Here is a 17,208-nt window from a genome sequence, read left to right on the forward strand (position 1 = left end):
GTGGGGTGGCGTGAGGAGCAGAACAGCCCTTGGCTCTGGGTAAGCCCTGCTCAGCAGTGACCAAAACATCCCTGTGTTATCAACAGTGGTTTGGTCACAGATCCAAAACATAGCACCATATCAGGTACTATGAAGAAAATTAACTTTATCCCAGAGAAAACCAGTTACATTGGATTAAACTCAGCTTTCTCTTTACTCTTCTTTATCCAGCTTTGCAGTAGAGGGTGTATTGCAGGGGATTGCAGTTTTGCCTCCTTCTGTCTTTGAATTTTCCAAGACTTTCCCCTCACAAATAATGAAAGATCTTAATTTATTTGCTCTTTTTTCTATCGCTCTTTGTTCATTTTCTTGGATTTTTCCTGTGCTTTTAAGATGCATGAAGAAGAAAATAAACTGATAGACCTGCATGTGCAATGGGATTGATAGCAACCTGGGAAGACTATTCTGTGTTTCTAAAATTATTCTGTCTCTTCATTAAGAAATTCAATCACAGTTCATTTATGACTGCACTCAGCATTCAGGCCATGCACATAATGAAAACTTGCTGAGGATTCTTTACATTCTGCACTCTCACAGCCTGTGCTCTACCCTGCAGGTCCCAGAGGTTACACTAAAACAAATCATGGAGGTTTTTATTCTTAGAAGATATAAAACTGGTGTAGATAACATAGTATTAAAGTATAGGTTTTTTTAATACATGGCAATGGCTAATAATAAAAATATAAACAAACATCTATTCATCAGTATATATTGGATATACATTTCGAGTACAGTCTGATTGAAATTTGCCAGGACAGATGTAAAATCTCTTTGCATTTTCAGTACAGAAAGCAGCCTCCAAAAATCTTAGTAATTAGGAGTACATCTTCCTGTCAAACCAGCTGGGAAGATCCTCAGTTTCAACAGGATGGTATTTCAATTCATTCCTGCACTATACCGAGAAGTCAATAGCATTTACTATCCAGTCCAAGCAATACCTTATGGTCAATGTTTGGTTCCTAGAAAAGTTGTTTGGGCTTCTCAGTCTAAGAACTGTCAAACACTGTCCACTCTTGCAGTACTATGTTACATCCACATGCTCCCATCTTTTTATTCTTCTGAGAATGATGCAAGTGACTTGACTGGGTGAAATCATACAGAAAGTAAGCTAACTAACACTGATGAAACACATCAGAGTTATGTTCCTAAATACCTATAAAGACTTGTCCTGTGGTGTTTTATACTGTGCCATCTCTGTCTTAATTCATCACTAAAATATACTGCTCTGTTGAGCTATTAGTCAGTTTTACTGGTGGCTTTGTAGAGGTCTGGAACAAAAATATTAAGATTGGTGTGCATGCAGTACGAGTGAAAAGTTTTGTGTTTAAGCAGTGGAAGAAGCAGCAGAACAAGTATTTTTAGAAAGGTCTGTAATGATAACGAAGGACACCATGCTTGGCATACTACCCCCAGGACACCATTTCCAGCAGTAAAATGGGGGCACGTGTCGTTATACCAAGCCCAGAAGATCTGCGTTATGAGAAGACCCCAGCCCTTACATCACCTTCCCTTCTAGACCATCTCACACTGAGGTTTTTGACACAATTTTCCCAAAGTTTATAACTTCTTTCATACTGGTATCACTGGTTACTAAGTACACCAGGTGGTGAAGAGTAAGCCCTTGACTGAAGGCACTAATCAGAGCACCTGAAGAAATACTCCACATCTGTTCTCTTTTTGAGTGCTGATGGCTTGGGAATGATGCCTGCATGGACTCAGCTGGGGACAGGAGCCTCCCACAGCATCACTTGGGGGTGCTGGGCAGTGGGAGAGCAGTAGGTGTTGTGTCTCCAGGGGCTGTCATGGTGGAGGAACCTGTGGCAGAACAGCAAAGACCACAGGACCAGTCAAGCGGTGATGTTGGAGCAAACACCAAGAAACATGGAAGAGAAGAGAGGAGAGAAGTTGTAATACGTGCTAGAGGACACAAAGAATAAGAGGTAAGGAGGTGAAGGGGGTGAGGAATCCAAGGATACAAGCAAACATATCACACGAAGAAAATTAAAAATACAAAGCCTACTAGAAGAAAGAGAAAAATAACCTTGCATAGTCTGGGATAGAAAGTCAGAGCGACTGAGAAGGAGAAAGAGTAAGGAGACTATGTGAAAACATAAGTAGCATATGACAAATAAAAAAAGTGCGGTTTGTGGCCCTTTTATGAAGCCTATCCATTTCACAGGAGACTAGGCAAAGGGAAATAGAAAATAACATCTCACCCTGGGTAGGTCATAGGCTCCTTGGAGGATGTCGAGTTTTTATGCATTTATTGCTCTTGAATTATGAGGCTGAGTTGATAACTTTTGAACTGAGAAAAGTAGGAGAAAAATAAAAAGTCTGACTGATTTATTCTTTAAAATCTATGACAATTCTGTGAGGGAGGGGGAGAATCTTGATCTCTGCGGGATCTGGGTTTACAAATCTATGGTTTTCCCTCAGTCGATGTGGTAAAACAGAGCAAGATTAATCCTTCATCTAAACAAGGTAAATGGCCAGGGCAGGGAGGAGGTCTCTCAGCCCTCACTCAGCTAGCTTCAAGCTACAGGTAGATAGGCACTGACGAGGAAGACAGCCAGAAGACTTCCCCTCAGCACAGCATCAGCCCCCTTCTGCTGCATCTCATAGCGCTGGGACAGGCAGAAAGCAAAGCAAGGGCAGGCATCAAACAGCACTTCTTGACTTCTTGCTCCCAGAGATGCTACCCGGGAGCTCAGAAGGGGTCACCGTGGCATCAGCATCCTCTCTCTATGGGGAAGTCACGCTGGAGGCTTTCCAGAGCATCATGGTGTGAAGTTACATCACCTACAAAAAGTGCCATGGGATTGGGAGACAGCCGCGTGCTGCCTTCCTGCCAGCTCCCCTGCAGGGCTTCCGAGTGTCTGGGTTTCTGGATGGTTAGTCCTGGGTCTCCCAGGTTGTGTCCTATTGAGCTGGCGACTGGTGAGGTATCTGGCAGGAGGTAGGGTGGAGGTGCCCACAGACCAGCAGAAGGTCCGAGAGCATTGAGGTTCCCAGTCATCGTCGGCCTTCCAGTTACCTTGCCAAGCAGCTGGGCACTTCGGCTTTGCTGTTCTAGGATCAAGTCTGTTTCAAAAGGAAACATGTTCTCAGACTTAACTTCTATATACTTCTAACAGAACATTTTTGTAAAAAAAAAAAAAAAAAAAGTTTTCCAGTTCAGAGCAAAGTGTCAACAAAAGGTCTGCCTTTTAGCTCCAGCTGGAGATGTCAAGCAGGGTAACCGTGTTCACGTGCTGGTGGTGCCTGACTGAAAGACTTTGTTATTGCCATATTCCAAACCTGTTCAAGTAAAGTGGGGAAAAAAAAGCATTAGTTCTTATTAATTTTTCATCAGGTAGGTACACTATAGGGCAGTCTTGCTCTCTGTCCCCACAGAGCTGTTCTATTCATTCCTTCCTGTGATTCATTCACGCTCTGTACCAAGATCAATATGATGGAGGTATCAGCTACTTTGTCTAAAGCAGAGTTGCTTCCTTTGAACGCAAAATTCATTTTTTTCATAGTGGGCTTGAGGAATACTTCGGAAAGCTGATCCAAATTAGCAGTGAGTGTAAAATTAAATTGGAATTTAAGCTGGCTGAGTGTAACCAGCCATTATCATACTGGGGTGATGCCCTCATTCCCCACTATGGAAATGAAGCAATTACAGCAAAGAAGCAAATCTTCAGAGCTTGAGGACTGCAGAGCTAAACTTCATTAAAACCAGTTGAGACTTTCTCGGAGCTAAGGGGGCACATCTCCCTCTGCCCAAAGTGATGCCACACAGCATGCCTCAGCCAGGCTCACGAACCAGAAGCAGAATTGCTGCACTCCTGCAGCAGTCCCCCTGTGCTAATGGACGCTGTTTCTCAGTGAAGCTAATCATCTGGGACAGAGCTCCATATTGATATGATTACACATCTTCCAGCACCCAAGTAAGGTTGTATACCCTGATGTACCACTGTATTGCCTACCATACTGACAGACCTAAAGTAGAATTAATTTAGTTTAGTATCATACATTTTGAAAGTGACTTAACTAAGTCCATTGGGATAACTTCCATCCTGAAAGAGGAATATTTGCATAGGGATTTACTGAAATTGAACTAAATTTGCATGAACTTTTGAGAGAAAAACTTTCTTAGGTGATGTCTGCTTAACAAAAAAAAAAACACCAAAAAAAAAAAACAACTCTCCTTTTCTTTGGAGTGGGGAAAGATGGGAAAATACATAGTAGTGGATTTAAAATGTACAGCCTCTACCTGCCTGTCTGCCTCTAACTCCCCACTACCTCCAAAGCCAGAGAAAAGAACTGAGAAACTAAGATAAAAAAAAGAAAAATTCCAGTGCAATGAAGGGGTAAAATGGTCAGGACTTTCAGGTTTTGCAGTTCACACCTTTGACAAAAATGTACCTTCTGCTATTCAGCTTACACTTTCTCTATATTGCTTTCCTTTGGGACAAAGGACTCAGTAAGTGTTGAGGGGTGAGGAAGGGAGAAGGCAGGAATTTACAGGCATGTCCAAGAGAGCAGCTTTTGGCCCCTTCAGAGTGCTGGAGATGTTCCTTCCAATCCCCCTCCTCCATTAAGTAACTATCCTAGGCATCGAGCTTTAGAGATTTAAACCAAACTCAGAGGTCTATGAGGTGGAGAAAGAGTAAGGGGAAGGCACTCAGGGCTCAGGCTGCCACCTGGAAAGCTGGAAACATTCTACAAACTCTCACTCACAACTTTCACAGCTAGTATGTGCTAAAGAAACCACGGGTGAGAGATAGTGAAGTACCTTCCACTGAGGCAAGATTCTCAAACTTGCACAAAAGCAGCTTCATATACAATTTTTTTCCCAAAAAAATAGTTTGCTTTTCATTTTTGGCAAATAAATCTTGGCTTTTTCTTTACCATTAAGACTTCCTGTGTTGTTGAGAGAAGGGTGAGAGAGAAGGCAAGAAGAATCAGTGTGAAAATAATGAAGGCGGAATGCATTGTCTCCCTGTGGGTCGTGAATAAAAATAAAGATGCTCTCCTGGTAGGAGCTGGAGGCCATTTGCTGCCTGTCTATAAAGAACTGGGGTGGTGGGTTGGTGCTGCTGAGTACTGACCTGTGGGAAAAAAGTTCCCTCCAGCCACCACAAACTAGCACTTATCCTGCAAGGAGCAGATAACAGAAGAAATGCAGTGCTCCAATAACCCCTGAAATGATACCAGTTATAATCCCTTTTGCCCTTTTAATGTAGTCAATGGAACAAATTGTTTGGAATTGTGAAGATAAAAACCTTCAGGCTAGATTGAGTTCTCCATGAAAGTTTACAGTACAATTTACAACTAACTTCAGCTGCAAAATGCAAACACCTCTTTCCTTTTGCATCACTTCTTCCCCCTCCTCTCGCAGCCAGTGTGCCTGTCTTTAGGATACGCTGGTGGATGTCTAGAGAGTTTGTCTAGGTGCATGTATACCTTCAGGCTAAATGATGCCCATGGTCTGAGGACCTGGGCAGAGATCCAAATAGTGCAACAATAATCAGTGATTTATGGGTGAGTGATGTAAAACTCAATAAAGATGCAGAATCAGGTGACATAACTGGTGTGCACATTGAATGAGGAAGGGGGATTAAAAGGCTGAATATGCTGAAAGGTGAAGCTAGGAGATGGAAATATGCATGACTGAATCTTTTCCAGTAAGGTGTTGGAGAAATCCCGTTACTGTTTGATATAGATCAACAAAAGGAAGCTGGATTGCTTTTGTTAAAGTGTATGCCTCCAAAAAAGGTTATGTTTAAAAGTGTGTGGTCTGCAATGTTCGTGAAGCATTTTGCCAGAATGTCTTCTTGGCAGAAAATATTGCTATTTTGCAAATAAGTTAACTTTTTCATAAAAAAGCTAGAAAATGAAACTAACCTTTCATTGAGAAGCTTGTTGAGATCCAGTTTGCAGGAGAAGGAGAGAGTCCCACTCAGTAGTTTCGTAATCGGAGAGAAGACCTACGTGCTGATACATGGAAATGCTCTGTGCAAGAGCAATTACCTCTAGTTCTTTTTGGTGGAGAAACCCTCGGTTTCTTTTGTATGCACTGAACTTTGTCTGAAAGGTAAAGAATCCCACAGGCCCCCAAAATGAAATTGAATCACAAGCAATAGTTTTTATTTGTAACAGCTGCAGTTCCTTACCACAGGTTAAAAGATAATTAAAATTCTTGCTCCTGTCTTGGATCGTATTAATTGAAGAAGTAGAAACCTGTTGCATGTAGATTCAAAGGTTTCCACCCCTTTTCTCAAAGCTCAGGGTTTGTTCCTCTCTTTTTACTGCAGCAAGGCTAGCCCTTGGCTAGTTCCAGGCTACCACACGTTCCTCTCTCTTTTCCTTCAGAAACCTGACCGCTGTAACTGTACTGAATAGCAGCACCAAAAGCGACGTGCAGGGCATGGCAATCCCGTGCTGTATAAACACGCCTCATTCACCCATCACTACATTCCATCTCCTGAATTGCTCGGTTGAAGATCATAATATAAACGAACTCCTTCACCCATGAAAAGCTCTGCCTGTATGCATTGTGTTTGCTATGCACCATGATCATACATCACTTCCACTATCAACCAACATTTTCATAACCTAATAAAAGCATTTTGAATTTGCTCTGACAGCGTGCTCTGGCCATGACAACACGTTGTCAGCCTTGGCAGCTCCACTGACTGGACAAACGAAGTACTAGGGCAGGAGTCTGGGAGAATTCCTTGTGCTCCCTACACCAGAGGGGATGCTGTTCGTGATGCAGCACGGACAGGGAAGCTGGAATAACCTCTCATGTAACAAGCATGTCCTATAGCAGCAGGGTCTCTCCTGTCCAAGTAGACGAATTAGTTGCTGATTTCTGAATCTGGTTGTAGAAAAACGGCTGAGCCCTCAGGTGCAGGCAAAGTTTCCATCGCTGGCTTCTGTTGGCCAACAACGTGCACCCAACAAAAATGACCTTCAGAGGTGGGAGTGTCGTGGGGACACCAGGAGACTTACAGTGATTAGTCCCTTCCCTGCCCTCTTACTGCCTCCCCTTGAAAACCATCTCGTATATACATCTGAGACGTCTCTCCATGGTTCTCACCTGTACCTATACACAGGTTTCGCTGTCTATCTATCCGCTCTCTGGGCCAGAGTCTGACCCCACCGAGCGGTGTGTTTCTGAGATGCAGGAGACTTAGACTGAAGTCTTGATTGTGAATCCCCTAATTTACAGATGTTGATTCATTCTCCTGGAGCTCCGGGGAAACAAATGTAGCCTTTCTCCTTCAGTAGACCAAAAGATAATATTTAACATGAGATAATGCAGGAAATGGCATATGAGAACCATTAGTCAAGAATATGAGGAGTTTAACAGTTTTCTATTACCTTCTAGAGGAAGCATACATCAACCTAGCTATACTTACATTAAGTGGTGATTACAGGATGAATATATTAATAGAGGCATGAGACTATGATCAGCCAGGGTTGTTTACGAGCAATAGATTAAAAGAAATGTTCAGAATGCCAAATAGTCAATCAGAATGTTTTTTACCTTTTTAGACTAAAAAGAAATGGCTTGTTCATATCCACTTACCTTATAAAAATGTTTCTCGCTGTTGATTGAGATAATGAAAGAGAGGACCAGCATCCATTTTCATTCCTCTCTACTTGAACTTGTTTTCATGCAGAGGTTCTCATCTGTAGATATCATCACCCATATTAAAAGCTGAACTTAAGAAAGAGGGATAAGATTTCTACCTAAATATATATTTTCTTCTTTTTAATGTCTTCAAAATGTTGGGTATCCCTGATTTTATGTATCTACTTTTCTCCTTTTAGAATTGTTTTCATTTCCATTCTTTAGGCACATCATTATTTTTGAACATTTTCTGCTTATTGTTGTAGCACCTGAATTTGCCAAATCATACCAGCAATTTTTTTTTTTTTCCTGACATAAAAGCCTAACCTCTGTGGGATGAGCCAATTCCTCACTAGTATTTGAGGGTCAGTACAGAACAAACAAGCTCCAAAAACCTTGAAGTGTTGTGGGTGAAAAAATAATTTCCATTCTAGCACCAGTTGTAATTACTGGTAATTTAATCTCCATTTTTTCCCTACACACATAAAAGTCTTTGAAGTCCAAGCAAGATATCAATAATCTGGAAAACAAATTTGTAATTCTGCCATGTGTGTTCTTCCAGGTGGGGCTGACAGAGTTATTCTAGTTATGAACATATTTATTGATGCTTTTTTATACCTTCCAATGAACCTTAACCACTATTTCAAACACTTATTATGTGTTATGACTCTAAGTTTATTTCATATCTTAAATGGGAATACAACCAAGTAGTTTAAAAAATTCCTTTCTGAGGTTATACTTTCTACTTTAACACACAAGCTCTAAAAACTGCTCAGAGCTGAATTAAAAGAAGTATGACCAGAGAAGTGAAGAAAAATCAGAACAGAAAGCTATAAACTAATTTTTAAAACTCCATTACAAAAGCAGTCCAGGAAAAGCCAGAGGGGCCTCATGTTATTTGACAGTGATAAGAGGAATGGAGTATATTGAGAACAAGGCATTATATAGTAGAAGTTGGAGAGGCAGCTTGAGGAGTAGGAAACTCATTTATTCTCCAACAACAATGTGCAGTGTTTATAAAATATAAGGATGCTTATTTTTCCAATAAGTTCTCTTATTAGCAGTATATCACATCACATGAATCCCAGGTCATTAAACTACCGCACCCCTTCATTGTGCAATAGCTCACATCTTTCCCAATTTCTTCTTGTGTGGTTTTAAGTCAACAGTCATGACAGCTGCAAAATAAGCTTTAGCTGAGATGAGAAGAGGATGCCACTGATGCGTGCACGCGTATGTACTCATGCACACAGATACACACTTATCACTTTGGCACACATTTATAGCAGCCCTGGCTTTTAATTAAGAGGGAAGAGCTCTTGGGAGAGTGGGTCACAATCTGCCCGTCACATCAGTTTATTGACCCGATTGTCAGCACAACAGATATTGGCCGTAAGTACCAAGAAGGCAGAACTTGATTCCTCCTATAGTCTGTGCTGGATTGTCGATGGGCTACAACATAACAATCTAAGAATCATTTTCAGCTGCCTCCCAGGTGGAATTACGCTATAGAAAAACCACCAAGAGCTGGGTCACAAAGGCCCACTATTAACTCAGTAACCCTTGAAAATTATCAGCACGAGATGGACTTCTGATCAACCTGTGACCACCGGTAGTGTCATTGTCTGAACACATTCATTCTCCAAAAAGGATAAAAGTTAAAGGGGTGACTGAAGAAATTGGTTCCCAACAGGGGCGTGTACCTTCTCCAGACCATTGAATGTGATAAATGAGAGAATCCCAAGTAACAGAAAGAGCAAAGTTGCATATATCCTTCAGTTTTATTGTACAGCTATAATGGAGTAATCAATGTGCAGTTGTAAACAAGTACTTAACCACTTTGCTGGAATAAGTAGGCCTAGTAATAAAAGTCTTATTGAGATTAAGAATAAGGGTTTCAAAATGATTTAGAGGGCTCTTGGGAAAGGGAGTATCTGTTCCCATAAAACAGCAGGAGTTTTCACCACGTCCCTTCCCCCAGCAAACTGCGGTGAGGGGCGCAGGGACGAGGGGCACCAGGGGTCAGATCAGGGGAGACAAATCTCCCCTCTCCACTGGCAGCAGGTTTTGAGGAGGCAGCTTGCAATTCTGGTTGCACGTATGTCCTGACACAGGTGTTGCAACGCAATCTATGGGGAAAACTAAGAGGTTTTAAGAAAAACTCGCTCTAACCTTCCACTGTGACTTGTGGAAACCAAAGTTTCTTAAGAAAGTGTCACTTTTCCCTGACTTCTAGTTTCATAGGAGAACAATGAGAAAGGAGAATTGAAGCTCTCAAAATAAGAGTCTCAGTTTTGGTTTTAAATGGTTTTTCCTTTCAAAGTTGCTACAGATCAATTATAGCAAACATTTTAATTTTAAACTTAAACTAATTTGAAACTACCAAAAAATATTTGTTTATCGAATGGAAATACATTTTTACTGATGAGGATGATTTTTTTTTTTGAGTTATCATTCCAATTTTGGATGGAAGAAAGCCTTCTCTGGCAGTAGCAAGGAATGAGAGCAGCAGTGTTCTGCCACATTTGGTTTTCCAGGGGAAGGACAGAGAGCGCGCTGAAGTTTTTTTATTTGAGTGCAGATCCGAATTCAAGGCTTCAGTGGGTCTCCTGTGTAGGTGTAGTGATCTCCCACGTAGATCAACTTCAGTTGCCATTCCAGGGCACTCGTCAATGCCCTGGACTTCAGTGGTGATGGACAGAGCACACGTGCTCTACTCAGGCATTGATGTTGGTCCCAGATGCACAGGAGGACAAACTAGACCCATTTACAGCCTTTTCTTCCAGCTGTGAATTTGGCTGTTGCCAAGAGAGCTCTCGATAATTCTTGAGGTATTTTAGCTTTCATGAAACCTACAAAGCCTTTCTAAAAAGTCCTTTTAATATAAGTAACATCTCAATGTAATTAATGGCAGTTTGATGCAGTCATCTAAAACTCATGGTGTTAAAATATCTGCAAGCCATTATTACATCTGAAGGAATATCACACTATAAATTAGAATGAGATTAATATTATAGTAAAATCATTTAAATAACAGGTTCAATGACTGGTATTTTCTTCCATCTTAATCCAGAAGCCTATAAAAACTGTATGTTCTTTAGCAGGCAATGAATTTTTACGGCATCAAAACACTTTCTAATCAACTCGGGCTTTGTGATTTATCAACTTGATATGCTTTCCAGTGCTTTAATATAGAGCAGTCCTTTAAAATAACCTGAAACAATGCAAACTTCCTACTTATGTTTTATTTAGGAAATTTATTTCTATTTTTTGCCCTCCCCATTCTTCACTCACCTGCATTCACAATGTAGAAGAGTTTACTTAAGGCCTGAGAAAGGAGTTGGAAGGGCATTTTATTACATTTACTTGAGACTCTTCTAAAATAATGGTCATACTTGCACAGGAGTACTTATATTAATGTTCGGTCTAGGGTACCTTGATTAAAATAATTTTGAAAGGACAACTTGGCTTACCGACTGATAAAAATTCAACCTGGAAGTGCCTTGGCTGATTCATTTCTGAAACATTACAGCATCTTTGGATTAAAGTTAAGGCCTTGGGATATACTGGACAAGGAAGGCCAATAGCTATAAGCATTAGAAAGAAACATTTCAAAATTCTCATCATGATTTTGGGGGTTTGTTCAGGCTAAATGAATATTTCCAACAGGAAAGAGTAAAAGATTAATTTGAACAAATGTTGGGTTTCACCTCCCCTTTTTTCCTTTTGCACAAGCGTGAATTGTGCAACGTGGTTGAAGCCAATCCAGCTGCACCAGCGCAGAGATGTTCTGTTCTCTGTAAAGGACCTCTCAGAGGGGAGCACGCTTTTCTTGTGGCTGCAGCTCTTACTTCTGTAGCGCTGGTGTTCTTCTCCAGGTGGCTCGTGTATGACGCTCCATGTGCCTACGTCAGATGATGGGCCGTATGTCTACTGCAGACAATGAATATAGTGGAAGCAGTTGGCAATAAGAGAACTATGTTTGAAAATGCAGGGGACTTCCCCTGGGGTGTGGTCCCAGCAAAATTTTGGAAGTGCAGTAGAGACTAAGAGAGTCTGCAGATGGGATTAGCATTCAGGGAAATGAAGAGAGGGAATGGTGCTTAGCTCTTCTTACATCTATATACTGAGAGTGATGAATGGGAAACTGCTGACCTTCTACATATATCCTCTTCCGCTCTTCATTTTCCCTAGAGAATAGGCAGCTAATTACTCCAAATGACTTGGGAATAGAGCCACAGAAGGCTTTTAGTACTTCAATCTTGCCTAAATCCAAAGCCGTGATCCTTTAAAACCCGTCTCATCCGGTGCCGAAAGCCTGGAAGCGCGCATACACACGCACAGCACAGCGCTGGGACGGTGAAGCGGCAGGGCCAGCGTGCAGGAGCTGTGCTCTCCTGACTCAGCCCATATCTTCCCCCTCCAAACCTGGCTGTCTACCTACTAGATCACATACCTGCTAAGGCTTGCTCAGCATGGAAGAGTTTCAACAGGCGTATCTCCCTCACGTCCAAAGCACATCTCGGATTGCAAAATAGCCTGTAGCTTTATGATTAGGACATTCTGGTTGGAGGGAAGAAGAAAAACTAAAAACCACCAACAAAACCAAACCAAACAAACCAAAAAACATCCAATACCCTGATTAACCGGAATACCCTTAAATCAACAACCCGAATACCCTTTTTCCTCTTGCCTTGGAGATAAAGATTAAGTCTTGATGATCCAACTGAGTTCTTACGGCAAATTTGGCTAAGCATTTATCTGTGGGGAAGGGAGGAGTGGAGGGGTGGGTTCAATGTGAAACTGCCAGGCAGAGGCTTGTGGCCAAGAGGTAGGTGCCTACATCCCACACTAGGTTGGGATTTAAGACCTATTTCGGTTCTCTATATTTCTGAGTGGCAATATTAAATGTCTCATTGTTCAACATACTAGTTCCTGACTATCTTGTTCTGAGACCCCTCATTTTTCCACTCTTCTGCTTTATGGAGTAGTAGACCCCATTCTGGTGGTCGGGCATCTAAAAAGTCAGGTAGCAAAGCCCTGAGACACTCTCATTTTCTCCTGTTTTTCACTGCTGGTATTTTCGTAAGATGGGAACTGAGATGGAGACATAAGCTGCATTCACCCATGACCTTGGATGTAACTTGATTCAAGGTTATCTAATAAAATGTTATCTCTAATGAACACAGGCTCACAAAGCATTAGCCTGCTGTGATTGTTTAAATAGATGAGGAAAAGATAGAAAAGGAATTTTATGAATTTAAACAAAGTTAGGGAAAAAAAACCCAGGAAGGTTATCCTTTGTGTGGTGGTTCAAAAAAAAATAATCTATCTTTAAAATGACTACATGAAAATAGAAAACTTGGTTTCAAATTCAGTGCATATCACCAGGTACTTTTGAAGACATTCTATGGCTTCATGTGCCAAAGAAACCATTGTGGCAGACTACAAAATGGATGGTGTGGGAGGGGAAAGGGGGAGAAGGCACTAGATGGTGGCATCTGCTAAATTGTCCATGGATAAAGTTACCTGCTGTCTAGCTAGAGACATTCAACCCTTTTAAACAAAAAAAGCCTGGGAGTAACTTCTTCTCATATTGAACACAAGGCAGCTCTTACCCTGGAGAAAACCTTTGCCAAAATCTTCCAGAGCCTTATTTTCACCCTCTGCCAAGTGCCGGCAGTGCACACTCCAGCAGGAAGACGGGCACCAGCACGTGCTGGAACAGGATGGATGCAGCAGCAGCAGGACGTGTCTGTGCCTGCACAGCAGCCCTCGGTGGAGATTTCAGCGGCTGTCCCCAACCTGGTAGAGGCAGGCAACTCGGGTTGAGAGTGAAAAGGGACACACAGGAGACAGTTACAAGGTCCTTTACAAGGTATTGTCCATATCTTCCTGTTTTCCAGTATATGAGTAGAATATTCTTGTCTTGTTAGACTCATCTTGATAACAAATAATCTACACTATAGTTTTTTACAATATAATACCCTTAAACAAACCTCTTCTGTCTACATACGTAGAGGTCTACAAGAACACTTTTCTTCGAGATCTTCACCAGCCCATAAGCATCAGGGACACCACAGACTGTATAAATAACATACCTCCCAGGGAAAAAGCCTAAACGCAGAAGAAGTTATTATCCTAGATTCCCAAGCTTCAGACGACTTATTTGGTGCAAACACCCACGCCACCCCCCATCTGCCTGAAATGTCAGGAAAACCAAAACCATGTTTGTTCTATGTTTCCAGGTTAAGTTCCCTGAACCGGCAAAGGGGGTTTCACACATCTCCCTGGCCGATGGTGTCTTGCCTGGGGTGTCACAGTGTGTATCACAAGGCACTCGTCACCTGGGAAACTGAAAAACCCCCACATTTTATTCTTTAAGCAAGAATTACACAACATGTACCTACTTCCACCTGATGTGCTTTGGTGACAGGGAAGAGAAGACCAAAACAGACCCAAAAAAAAGGAAAAAGATTCAGACAACTCCAAGTGCAGTATTCTTTGCCAAAATTTTCTGACTAATACGCAGCTGAATTAATTCACACATGGATTCGTCCACTTAATAAGGCAAGCAGCTGTACTTGCACTTTCACTGGGGATTATTGAAAGGCAGATTGTCATTGATAATGACGACAACGTAACGAGGCAAGTGAGAAGCTCACAGTCGTTCAGAGTGAAAAATGCCATCCCCAGATCAAGAAGTAGGGGTAACTTTTCTAGTTGGACTGCAGGTCAGTCCTTGGTGTAACTTGAAAAACACAGGTCCCCTCTGGGAGCTGGATGGCAGAGCTGGTCAGGCTTGCCCTCCAGACTCCGCTTTTGCTTTTTAAGGCTGGCATGAAAAGCTTCCAGCAGAGAGCCCAGTCCCGAGCCCTCCCTGTGCACAGTGTTTCCATGCCACTGTGAGCCGCGGGACCCGAGCCCCCCTCCCCGTTACCAGTGGGAAGAAATCCGTGGGCGCACCACGGGAATGTGTGCGCTGCCATAGCTCTGCTGCTCTGGATGCAAGGATCCTTTGGTGCTTTGATCTCTGGCTTTCCGTGGAAAATAAACCCTCCTTTTTCCCTGACCCCCCAATTCCACAGGGTAACGTAATCCTGATAAAACACTGTCCTGTGGACGGACACTAGCCATTGAATTAGCAGTGAATTACAAAATGTATCCCTCAGAACAAAAGCACCGGCGTAATTTTGTCAACTTAACTTTGTACATATGCAATATGACCCAGTCTTCCTTGGGACAACCTCTTTCCAGAAGCTTCCCTACTTTCCTGCTCTTTAGCCTGGCGGGTGAATGAGTCGGACATCCAGAAGACCATGTCCTCCCTCTCCTTTTGCTATTTCCCTGGGAGAGGGGGGAAGTCTGAGTAACCCTGTCACCCTAAAGTCGTGCGGTCAGTGGTCTTTGCCAACAGAGACCAAAAAAAAGCCGCTTTATATATAAAACTCAGTGGCTTTGCACCACCTCTTAGCAGTGCTCTGGAAGGGACCCAGCTGCAGGAACCTGCCTGGGATGCTCTGGGCTGCGTGGCCTCTCCGTGTCCCTGCAGGGACAGGGATGCAGGAGGCTGCTTCGGTATGTGCTGCTGATCAGGGATGAACTCTCTCCGAGACGCCTGATTCAAAGCAGTAGTCTTGGTGTTTCCTGCATGTAAAACCAGAAAGAGTAACAGAGCCATACCTGGCAGGAAAATCAGATGGCGATGACCAGAGGTTTGTAAACAAATGCTATATACTTTAGACAAATTCCACAGAAATCACCAGAAATGGGGTTTGTTTTCCTTGCTCTCCTGTATCTAAATATCAGTCAAAGAAGGTTTTCTCATTCTGACTGACTGACAGGATTTGCACAGAATCCTTAATGATGTTTATTGATAAAGGCAAGGCTGGGCAGAGCTGTAAATAGCAAAAAAAATCAAAGCTGCGACTTGCAACTTCGCTATGGTATATTTTACCTGGGAAGGTTTCAGAGCTGAGGCTGCAATTTGCTGCACCATCCCTGAGGTCAGAGATCACTTTCCTCCCAAAACACACAGTATTGATTGCTCCTTGCCCCCTCCACATCCCAGCATCTTGAATAAATATTTTGCATCGGTTACTAAAATGAATAATTGGCAGTTTCTGGAAAGGGCGGGGGCAGAGGGCCTTGGGGAAACACATTCTTCTGAAAGCAGAAGCTAGGCAAATTCTACTTGAAATTGAAATGCAATTAATCATCAGTGAGGCATTGCAACAACTCAGCTAGAAATGTGGCAGATTCCCTGTCATTTGAAAATTGTCCCCCTGTATTTCAAAACTCTCTGGAAAGGACGATTTAGTGAAACCAAGTCAAGATTTTTCATGCAGGAGTTGTTGAGTAAACATTCAATATAGTTCATGCTGATATATGACCATAGAAGTTCTTTTGTAGATTTAAAATTTATTCTCTTTCTAAAAACAATGTATGATATCCCACAAAGATTTACTTTGCAAATCAGAGGAGCATCTTAGTACGGGGATATTTCTCCATCGGGGCTGAGTGCAATGTGTGTATACGGTTGGTCAGCTCGGAACTGCAGCCACAAATGAGTAAAAGACCCCAGACGCTCATGCACTCTTGCTTCGCTTGTTAGCCTGGACCAAATATGTGGCTTGCAACCTTTTTTTAATCTGCAGACCCTTAAATACTTTTCAGTAAAGCCTCTCTGTAGTGTGCTGCAGCTTGCTCAGAAACGATTTGCTCTTCCTAATTACCGTATCTGTATGCTGTAGAAATAGCCATGGGAATGGATTTATGGATCTGAGAGTCCTAAAAACCATTGCACTGAATGACTTTTTTCTGATCCTATGACTGCTCTGAGTTCATGCCCTGTTATCCTTCTGCTACCCTCGTTAGTCTTCAGCAGGCATCCACATTTGCCCACATACTACAAATTTCATCTAAATCCTGTTGGATTCTCCAAAGTCCCAAAGTTTTATTCACATAGCAAAGAATGGTTTGTACAGAGAAAAAAAAAAGTTCCAATAAGCCTAAAGAAAGTAAGATCAGTTAATTTTATTCAAGTTGGAGGAAAAATTCATTCTGCTTAACTCTGCTTGTCACAATTCAGATGTCTCACTTCCTAACTCTGTGAAAGACCTGGAGGGTACTTCATTGTTACATTGTCTGTCTGTCTGATGTAAACAAAAAATAAGTTCAGTAATGACTTCTTTGGCTTAGTATAACCCCTGCCAAGACAGTGACGTTCCCCTACTGTCTTCTGCCTCATGCCTGGGTATTTATATGTGTGTAGGCAGTTGATATTTAAGGTGGCCAAGATGCAGTAAAAGCATAAAGCAATTAAAACAAATGTATCATGTCTCTCTCCTAGGTTTTGCCAGGGAGCCAATATTTAATGAAGCTTAGCATTATCTGACAGCACTTCAACTTTCCTCTAATTAACTTGCAGGTCTTCAAATAAACCCTTTGAACACAGTGGGACTGTCTGTGAATGCAGTGTTTTGCATGCCATTTCAGAAGACATTGACCTCCTTAGTGTGGCTGTGAGGCCAGCTCTTTAG

The sequence above is a fragment of the Buteo buteo genome, chromosome 25, assembly GCF_964188355.1.
Source record: "Buteo buteo chromosome 25, bButBut1.hap1.1, whole genome shotgun sequence".
NCBI lineage: Eukaryota > Metazoa > Chordata > Aves > Accipitriformes > Accipitridae > Buteo > Buteo buteo.